This window comes from Sapajus apella, unplaced genomic scaffold, assembly GCF_009761245.1.
Source record: "Sapajus apella isolate SASKATOON/1434 unplaced genomic scaffold, GSC_monkey_1.0 scaffold13, whole genome shotgun sequence".
NCBI lineage: Eukaryota > Metazoa > Chordata > Mammalia > Primates > Cebidae > Sapajus > Sapajus apella.
Window position 1 is genome coordinate 6,533,002 of NW_022436953.1, and position 10,210 is coordinate 6,543,211.

Here is a 10,210-nt window from a genome sequence, read left to right on the forward strand (position 1 = left end):
GACGGAGTTTCGCTCTTGTTACCCAGGCTGGAGTGCAATGGCGCGATCTCGGCTCACCGCAACCTCCGTCTCCTGGGTTCAAGCAATTCTCCTGTCTCAGCCTCCCGAGTAGCTGGGACTACAGGCGTGCGCCACCATGCCCAGCTAATTTTTGTATTTTTAGTAGAGACGGGGTTTCACCATGTTGACCAGGATGGTCTCGATTTCTTGACCTCGTGATCCACCCACCTCGGCCTCCCAAAGTGCTGGGATTACAAGCGTGAGCCACCGCGCCCGGCCTAGAAAACCATCTTTTTAAGACATTGACTAATATCTCTGCTTAATTTTGATGTAGTTTAAGGCCATCTAGTAATTAATCTGCCATTTTGAGCTATGTTAGGCGGGTAGCCTGCTTACTTGTTTGCTTCTCTGGAATAAATCCCTGAAATAATAACAATCTGGAATACAGTACTAAAGAGCAGTTGCTCTGGGAGAGAAAGGTGGAAGAGCTAAGTTGTGGGATATTTCATAAGTTCTACTTTTCCTTTTTTCTAACTATGTTGAATAATTTGGGATTCTTCTCTACACTTAGTTTCAAAAGGCAATATTGTGCAGAAAGCAAGTGGAGTCAAGTGAATGTGATTTGAAGTTGGGTAGTTTTTGGTATGACTTCATCTTAAAACTATCCTCTTTTCTAATGTAAACTATTGAGTCTGAATTGACTTGTTCTGAACTCAAGCAACTTGTATCTGTTTGTTGTTGTTGTTGTTTGTTTTGTTTGTGTTTTTTTTTAGATGAAGTCTCACTCTGTCACCCAGACTGGAGTGCAGTGGCGCCATGTTGGCTTACTGCAACCTCCGCCTCCCAGGTTCAAGTGATTCTCCTGCCTCAGCCTCCCTAGTAGCTAGGATTATAGGTGCGTGCCACCATGCCCAGCTAATTTTTGAATTTTTAACAGAGACAGGGTTTCACTGTATTGGCCAGGCTGGTCTCAAACTCCTGACCTCAGTTAATCCGCCTGCCTAGACTTCCCAAAGTGCTGGGATTACAGGTATGAGCCACCATGCTGGCCTTGTATTCGTTTTTAATCAGCTTGGACCTTGTGCTTTGGTTTGTGATAGCTATTTCATTTTGGTGCTTAAAAAAACCCTCTTTTAGATAATAGCCAGAAGTTAGTGGGTGCTTTCAGATTGTGAGGCAGGATAGTTATCCAGGTTTTGGCAGTTTTGAGCAAGATCATTTTATTTTATTTATTATTCTTATTTTTTGAGACAGGGTCTCATTCTATTGCCCAGGCTGGAGTTCAGTGGCACGGTTATGGCTCACTCACTGCAGCCTCAACCTCCTGGGCCCGGGTGGTCCTCCTGCCTCAGCCTCCCAAGTAGCTAGGACAACCACGCCCATCTAATTTTTGTAATTTTTATAGATATGGGATTCTACCATGTTGCCTAGGCTGGTCTCTAACTCCTGGGCTCAGGTGATTACCAATGCCCCTCCCCGCCCACCGCCCTTAGCCTCTCAAAGTGCTGAATACAGTCATGAGCCACTGTGCCTGGCTCATTTTATTTATTATATGCCACATTTACTCATATAACTATACATGAAAAGTGAACCAAATACTTCTGTTCAGGAGGGATTCGCAGGCTTTTTGTAGAAGAGTAAATGGTGTTTGCTTGTAACTCAGGAAGCTGCAGTCTGTATCCGTGCTATATCTGGGATATTTGCCATAGTTTACACTCTCAGTCTGGTTATTATTGAAGGCAGTGCAAATGCCCCATTCTCAGTAAAAGTGTGAGTCTTGGTATCAGACATCTGACTTTGAATTCTGGCTCTTTTGCTTAATAACTGTTTAACACCGGGGAAGTTACTTTAGCTTATCTGTAAGCCTCAGCTTCCTCATCTTTTTTTTTGTTGTTGTTGTTCGCGTTAGAGACAGGGTCTCGCTCTTTCACCGAGGCTGGAGTGCAGTGATGTGAATGTGGCTGACTGCAGCCTTGAACTTCTGAGCTCAAGCAATTCTTCTGCTTTGGCTTCCCTGTGTGCAAAGATTACAGGCATGAGCCACTGAGCCTGGCCAGCTTCCTCATCTTTTTTTTTTTTTTTTTTGAGCCAGAGTTTCACTCTTGTAGCCCAGGCTGGAGTGCAGTGGTGTGATCTTGGCTCACTGCAACCTCTGCCTCCCGGCTTCAAGTGATTCTCCTGCCTCAGACTCCTAAGTAGCTGGGATTACTGGTGCCTGCCACCACACCTGACTAATGTTTTATATTTTTAGTAGAGACAGAGTTTCGCCGTGTTAGGCAGGTTGGTCTTGAACTCGTGACCTCAGGTGATCTGCCGGCATCAGCCTCCCAAAGTGCTGGGATTACAGGCATGAGCCACCACACCCGGCCTCATCTTTAAAATGAGAATGGTAATAATATCTCCTAGAGTTTTGAGAGGGCTAAATGAAATAATCCATACAAAGAGCTCAGCACAGCGTCTGACATATGCCACGTGCCCAGGAAAAGTAGCTTTTGAAAAACACTGATCTTTTATTTGTACTTTATTTTAAAACTTGGTGGATGCTTTGATTGTTGAGAATATCATTACCACTTTTTCGGTTGTAATGTGCATATTGTTACGTACTGGTACGTACTGTGCAGATCATGACCGACAGGTGTTTTAAAGGGCAGTACATGAAATCTTTTGTTGTTGCCATTACATTAATGTTATTGCAATAAAATAACAACAAATTTTTAACTGTTAAAAGAATTCCATTTGTTTTTCTTCATCTGTGTTTTCACCACAAAGAGATAAAAGTACTGTTGACATTCTGACATATCTTTTTTCCTCTGGTGAATATTTATTTTTTTAAATTTATTTTTAACATAATTGAGATTACACAGGGTTGTAATTTTTGTTATGCTTTAAATTCAACAGAATTTTATTATTTTACTTTGTTTTTTGATACAAGGCCTCGTTTTGTTGCCCAGGCTGGAGTGCAGTGGCATGTGATCATAGCTTCAGGTGGCCTTGACTTCCTAGGCTCAAGCTATCTTCCTGACTCAGCCTCCCAAGATTATAGGCATGTGCCACCATACCTGGTTTTTTTTTTTTTTTTTTTTTTGAGATAGGGTCTTGCTCTGTCACCCAGGTAGAGTACAGTGGCACGGTCTTGGCTCACTGCAACCTCCGCCTCCTGGATTCAAGCAATTCTCTTTTTTTTTTTTTTTGAGATGGAGTTTTGCTCTTATTGCCCAGGCTGGAGTGCAATTGGTGCGATCTCGGCTCACTGCAACCTCTGATTTCTCTTGCCTCAGCCTTCCAAGTAGCTGGGATTACAGGCATGCACCACCACACCCAGCTAATTTTTATATTGTTAGTAGAGATGGGGTTTTGCCATATTGGCCAGGCTGGTCTTAAACTCCTGACCTCAAGTGATCTACCTGCCTCAGCCTCCCAAAGTGCTGAGATTACAGGTATGAGCCATCAAACCCTGTCCTCAGCTGATTTTTTTAAACATATTTTTTGTAGAGATAAGATCTTGCCATGTTGCCCCGGCTGGTCTTGAACTTTTGGGCTCAAGTGATCCTCCTGCTTTGGCCTCCCAAAGTTCTGTGATTACAGGTGTGACCCACCATGCCAGGTTCAACAGAATTTTAAATAAGGCTGCACAGAAACATCCCATCAGATGGATCAGATGGATCTTACCTCTGTGTTGTTCTCCATCAAATGATGTAACCTAAACCAAATAACACCATGCTCTGGTAGTGTATCATTGAGTAATTTGATTCTGCTGTCTTAACTGATGCTTAAACGTTCATCATGAGCCAAGAGATAGCTCTCATTTATAAGATGAAGCTGAGAATATGAAAAGAAAGAGGATTTACCTATGCTCAACAATTTATTTTTGGCAATACTGTGGCTATTTCTCTAGTAACTCACTTGAACACATGTCATATAGAAATAAATGTTTACCTTTTTACAAAGGAAGAAATTAATGAAATGTTTTTCTTCCTGTAAAATGGGAAATTTTACATTATTTTATTTACACAAAATGTGCTTTCAGATTTTTCCAACATTTCTTCAGTGAGCATTTATCCTATAATCAGAAAGAAGTGAATAAACATTAGTGTAAAATAATGATTTTAAACAAATGGCCCTAGTAGTTTACTTCAAATGGCTGAGGTTTTATTGTATGGATCACATACATATTGTACTTAAGGGAAAAACTATTACTAGTTTTCCTTAAGGAGCCATTCATTTTAAAAAATGACACATTTTATGTAGGTACATTTTCACATTTAGATGGGCAAAATAAAGTCCTGAAGGCTTGCGTCTGAAATCATATGGCCGACCAGTTTAAGTGAACTCTAAACTTCTCTGATGAGAACTTTGGCACAATTTCATCAATTCTAGGAAAACACTTCTGCAGTACTTAATAAATTATATGAGTAAGGAAAATGGGAAGAGGACTAAGTAAGTAGTTCCAAAAAGAGAAACCTTTTAAAAATGGAAAAAAGACAAACCTTCCTGTCCTTGAATTCTTCCCCTTCACCACCCCCTCCTTTCCTTGGCCTAGCTGGAACGCACAGTCACTTTAAGTGATGCCTTGCCCTTTGACTGACTCTCTCAGTGAAAGTTCAGATAGCCATCTAGTGGAAAGAAGACTCTTTAAGAATGACTTTCCTCCAGACACCCAATATCATGTTTGTTCAGTTGGCTTGTCCAAACAATTTTTCTGTGTTTTCACCAGAGTAGTATCAACTTAGCATGAAGATTAAAGCTGTTCGCCATCTGCTTTATCTGCCGTTCTTAATTAGAACCTGATGACAGAAATCAACTTTGATTCAAGGCTGATTGTTCCCGGAGAATCTCATTATTATTGTAAAAAGTTTTCCTTTTTCGTTCTTTTTTTTATTAACCACATTGATTCTGAGCATCTATATGCAGCAGTGTGGGGTAAAAAGAAAATAATTTTCTTCATTTAATCATGTATTCAGCATCTGCTCTGCTAGATGCTGTGGGGCATATTGAAGTTGTATAAAGTCTGGTAGAGAAGATAAAGCATGCACAGAAATAGTTTTTAATATAAATTTGAGGTAATAAGTACTCAAAGGTACAGGCACAATATATGTGGAAATTCAGAGGAGCAGTATTTCTGGTTAAGGATTCGTGTGTTTTGAGTTTTCTTTTAGAAATTAAACAAATGTGCATTGTTCTGATGGACTGAACATGCTTACATGCTTTATTTTACTTTATGAGAAATTAAGAGGCAAATGTTTGTATATCAGTCCTTTAGACAGGTAATGGACTTCAGAGTGCCTTAATGGTTTTCAAAAAAGTCTATAAATATTTATTAAGCCTGCACTGAAGGAGTCTGCAGTCTACCAACTGTAATGAAATGTAATTTTATGCATAACATAAAATAATTACTTGTAGAAATAGTTAATTGGTCCAATTAGATGTTGTTATTATTTTTTTCTTTGAGATGGAGTATTGCTGGGCCGCCCAGGCTGGAGTGCATTAGCACCATCTCGACTCACTGCAGCCTCCACCTCCCAGATTCAAGTGATTCTCCTGTCTTAGGCTCCTGAGTAGCTGGGACTACAGGTGTGTGCCACCACATCTAGCTAATTTTTGTATTTTTAGTGGAGTCAAGGTTTCACTATATTGGCCAGGCTGGTCTTAAACTCCTGACATCAAGTGATCCACTTGCTTCGGCCTCCCAAAGTACAAGGATTATAGGAGTGAGCCACTGCACCCAGCTAGATATTCTTAGTTGAGAAATTGGGAGCCTAGTCTTGGTGTCAGGTGTCTTGTATTTAACCAGCTACATAGCTAGTTACCTGGACCACCTGCTTAGCCTTGGCAGCGCTGTGATACAGCAGGGAAAACATAAACTTGGGTTCTGCTACTTGCTAGCTTTGGGACTTGGTAAGTTTTACTTTGTCTTTCTATTCCTTGGTCTTCTCAACTTTAAAACATCTCTTAGGATTCTTGTTAGGATTAAATGAAATGCTGTATGTTGCTATGATTTGAATGGATCCCCTCAAAATTCAGATATTGAAATTTAACGACTAACTTGATAGTATTAAGTGGGGGAGGGGAGGTTGCCTTTAAGAGGAAATTAAGGCTGTGCAGGCTCCTCCCTCCTGAAAGTGATTGAAGCCCTCATAAAAGAGGCTTCACTCAGCACTTGGCCCTCCTGCCCTCTGCCATGTGAAGACATCGAATTTCTCCCCTCCAGGGGATGTAAGATGCCATCTTGGAGGCAAAGACCATGCTCCTCACCAGACGCCCAGCCTGCCCATGCCTTGATCTTAGACTTCCCAGTCTCCAGAACTGTGAGAAATAAATTTCTCTTCTTTACAAATTACCCATTCTGTGGTATTCTGCTATAGCAGCACAAACTGACCAAGACATATATGAAGCACCTGACTTCTTCCCTGCCATGTCTTGACTTGTTTGAAGGATCAGCAGTTAACAATGAAGTTTAAAATGATCTCAGTATTCTTTGTTTTACCTCTTGAGGGTGAACGTTTTGAATTGGGGTGGCTTATATTAACTTTCTAAAATCATAGCTGTTTCATATAGACGAGGGATTATTTGAAAATCTGAGTCAGAAAATGAGAAGCAGGAAATCAGATTTTCCCTGGCTGTAGCTGTGCACCTCTTTCTAGTTCAGACTATCTCAATAGTTAATACTTGCTGTTTTACTCAAAATTGAGCTAACTAAAATCTCAGTGATTTCTTCGTTGAAGATTACCAGTAGATAGCTTTTAATTCCCTGGCGTGTCTGCTTTACTGTTTTCATGCTTGTTTTTCTAAAGTCTCGAGTCAGCGTCTTTATCCTTATCAGTGTTTGGCCTTTGTCTATCTCTGTAAATCATTTGTAGGAGGGTTAAATTCCATCTGACGCAAATTGTGATTTTAAAAATAAATTGCATTGTCCTACCATCTCTGAAAATAAAAGCAGATAATTTTCATAAGTCATTTATTTAAGAAGTAGCACAAACTAAATGCCAACCACTTGAAGTTGTAAACTTGCTAGACATTTTTAAGCTTCAAGGTCTTTGTTTTCTGTTTCAGGTAAAAATGGTCAGGACTAAACACTTCTTCAGAAATTAAAAAAAAATCTTTATCACAATCTGAGTCTTCATCTTAACTGAGATTTTTACCAGAAAGCCTTTCTTTCTCATTTGGGAATTTTATGCTGGTTGAAATTTGGCTTTAGCTGAAGTATAAGGAGGTATATTTCCTTGTGTCTGATTAGGTTCAATGTCTTTTCCTCTTGCAGATTTTATATTCAGTTGTCAAAAATTTGCTTGTGCTCAGCATTGAAATATAGTTTGTGATTTCTGTACTTGTCTGTTTAAACTGGAAAAATCTGAAATAAACTAAAACTGTTTTCTGAAATTGGAAGGGATTTAGATAATGGTTCGATGGAGGAGGAGTGGAAGATGGGGTACTATGAATTTTAAAAGCTTAGATTTTTGCCACTGTTCATGCTAATGTAAAAGACCTTGTTTAGATGGCGCCTATTCCCTGTAGATTTTGTAGCTCAGTATTACAAATATCTATTTAGTGCCTGCTATATGTAGGGTGTAATATAAAATAGACAGATTAATAGCATGATTCTTTCCTCAAGGAATTTGTTGGAGAATTAGGAAGTGGGAATAAAGGAGATGAAGATATATGTGCTGAGTGCAAAGCTCAGGGAAAATTGAAAAGATGCAGTCTCCTTGGGAGTGAGGTGGGATGGGAAGTGGGGCAGGATATAGATGGAGAAAAGTTTCTAGGAGGAAGTACTTAATTAAGGCTCAGACTCATGTAAGTTCTGGGAAGAATGCAGAGAGCTATGAGCAATCTGGTAGGTCCACGGAGCTACCTGGGGTCTGGTATGATCCAGCTCACTGCAGCCTAGAATTCCTGGGCTCATGGGATCCTCCCACGTCAGCCTCTCCAGTGTCTGGGATTACGGGTGCATGCCAACATACTTGGCTAAGTTTTTTTAAACATTTCTTTTAGAAACGGGGTTCTTGCTATGTTGCCCAGGCTGGTCTTGAATTCCTGGCCTCTAGCAGTCCTCCCACCTCAACCTCCTGAGTAGCTGGGATTATAGGTGGGAGCCACTGTGCCTGGCCTCCTTCTCCTAAAACAGTTTTGTTGAGGTATAATTTACATACCATAAAACCCACCCATGGAAGCATACAATCCAGTGATTTTAAAAGTAAATTTATAGAGTTGGGCAGCTGCCACCTCAATCCAGTTTTAGAACACTGCTTTGTCCCTAGAAGTTTCCTTTCTTCTGATTTACAGTCAATTCCTGCTTTCCTCTCCAGCCCCTGGCAAACACTGATCTGCTTTCTGTCTCTATAGATTTGCCTTTTCTAGAAATTTCCTATGAAAGGAATCGTAGGTAGTCTTTTTTGTCTGGCTCCTTTCACTTAGCAAAATGTTTCTGAGGCTCAGCCATGTTGTAACATGTATCAGTTGTTTGTTCTTTTATACTGACTAATTGTATTTGATTGCATGGATATACCACATTCTGTTACCCGTTTGCTAGTTAATGGGCATTTGTATTGCTTCCAGGTTTAGGCTATTATGAATAATGCTTGAAGTCTGGGCACTGGGGCTCACACCTGTAATTCAGGCACTTTGGGAGGCTGAGGTGGGCGGATCACCTGAGGTCAGAAATTTCAGACCAGCCTGGCCAACATGGTGAAACTTCATTTCTACTAAAAATACAAAATTAGATGGGCATGGTGGCAGGTGCCTATAATCCCAGCTACTCAGGAGGCTGAGGCAGGAGAATCGCTTGAACCTGGGAGGTGGAGGTTGTAGTGAGCTGAGATTACACTGCAGCTTGGGCAACACAGCGAGACTGTCTCAAAAAAAAAAAATAATGCTCCTGTGGACACTTGCATTGTCTTTGTGTGGACATGCTTTCATTTCTCTTGCGGAGATACTTAAGAGTGAAATTTCTGGATTATATAGTCAACTTTTATGAAGCTGCCAAATTGTTCTCCAAAGTAGCTGTATGTACCATTTTACAACCAGCAGTGTCTGAGGGTTTTGGTTTTTCCACATTTTTTTTTTTTTTTTTTTTTTGAGACAGAGTCTCGCTCTGAGGCCCAGGCTGGAGTGCAGTGGCACAGTCTCGGCTCGCTGCAACCTCTGCCTACCAGGTTCAAGCAGTTCTCCTGCCTCAGCTTCCCAAGTAGCTGGGACTACAGGCAGCCTCCACCACACCTGGCTAATTTTTGTATTTTTAGTAGATAAAGGGTTTCACCATATTGGCCAGGCTGGTCTCGAACTCCTGACCTTGTGATCCACTCACCTTGGCCTCCCAGAGTGCTGGGATTACAGGCGTGAGCCACCCCGCCTGGCTGTTTTTCCACATCTTTGTCAACACTTGGTATGTGAGTTACAACTCTTCTAGTGGCAGTATAGTGCTTTTTATTTATTTTTTTCTTTGAGACAGGGTCTTGTTCTGTTGCTCAGGCTGGTCAGTGGTGTGATTATAGCTCATTGCAGCCTTGACCTCTGGGGCTCAAGTGATCCTTCCGCCTCATTGCACTGAGTAGCTGGGACTACATACAGGTGCACACCACCATGCCAAGCTAATTTTTTTGTAGAGATACCATCTGACTATATTGCCCAGGCTGGTCTGGAACTCCTGGGCTCAAGCAGTCTTCTTGCCTTGGCTTCCCAAAGCGCTGGGATTACAGGCATGAGCCACTGTGCCCAGCCAGTAGTGCTGTCTTTTTTTTTTTTTTTTTTTTTGAGGCAGGGTCTCTCACTCCATCACCCAGGCTGAAGTGCAGTGAAACAATCCCAGCTCACTGCAGTCTCTGCCTCCTGGGCGCAAGTGATCCTCCCTTGTAAACTTCCCTAGTGGCTGGGACTACAGGTATGTGCCACCACACCTGGCTAATTTTATTTTTTGCAGAGACAGGGATTTTCCATGTTGTCCAGGCTGGCTTTGAACTCCTGGGCTCAAGTGATCTGCCCACCTCGGCTTCCTAAAGTGCTGGGACTACAGGTGTGAGCCATTGCACTGGGCCCATTACTGCTAGCTTCATTGTAGTTTTGCTTTGTATTTCTCCAGTGACTGGCAATCTTAATATTGTAAATTATCTCAGCTATTTGAGAGAACACTCCTCACAATAGTGGCAATTAGGGTTGTGGTTCACTAACTCTGTGTGTGTGTGTGTGTGTGTGTGTGTGTGTGTGTGTGTGTGTGTGT

At 41.3% G+C, this 10,210-nt stretch overlaps 1 protein-coding gene and 1 long non-coding RNA gene across 7 annotated transcripts in view; one reads left to right on the top strand and one right to left on the bottom strand.

The window, feature by feature from the left end:
* CNNM2 (cyclin and CBS domain divalent metal cation transport mediator 2) overlaps positions 1-10,210 on the top strand; it is a 170,168-nt gene that overhangs the window by 37,397 nt on the left and 122,561 nt on the right. The gene's annotated exons all lie outside the window — the stretch shown is intronic.
* Positions 6,280-10,210, bottom strand: part of LOC116553880 — a 27,720-nt gene continuing 23,789 nt past the window's right edge. Inside the window, exon 4 of the long non-coding RNA XR_004269950.1 lies at positions 6,280-6,399. This is a non-coding gene — a long non-coding RNA (uncharacterized LOC116553880). The remainder of the gene's footprint in view (positions 6,400-10,210) is intronic.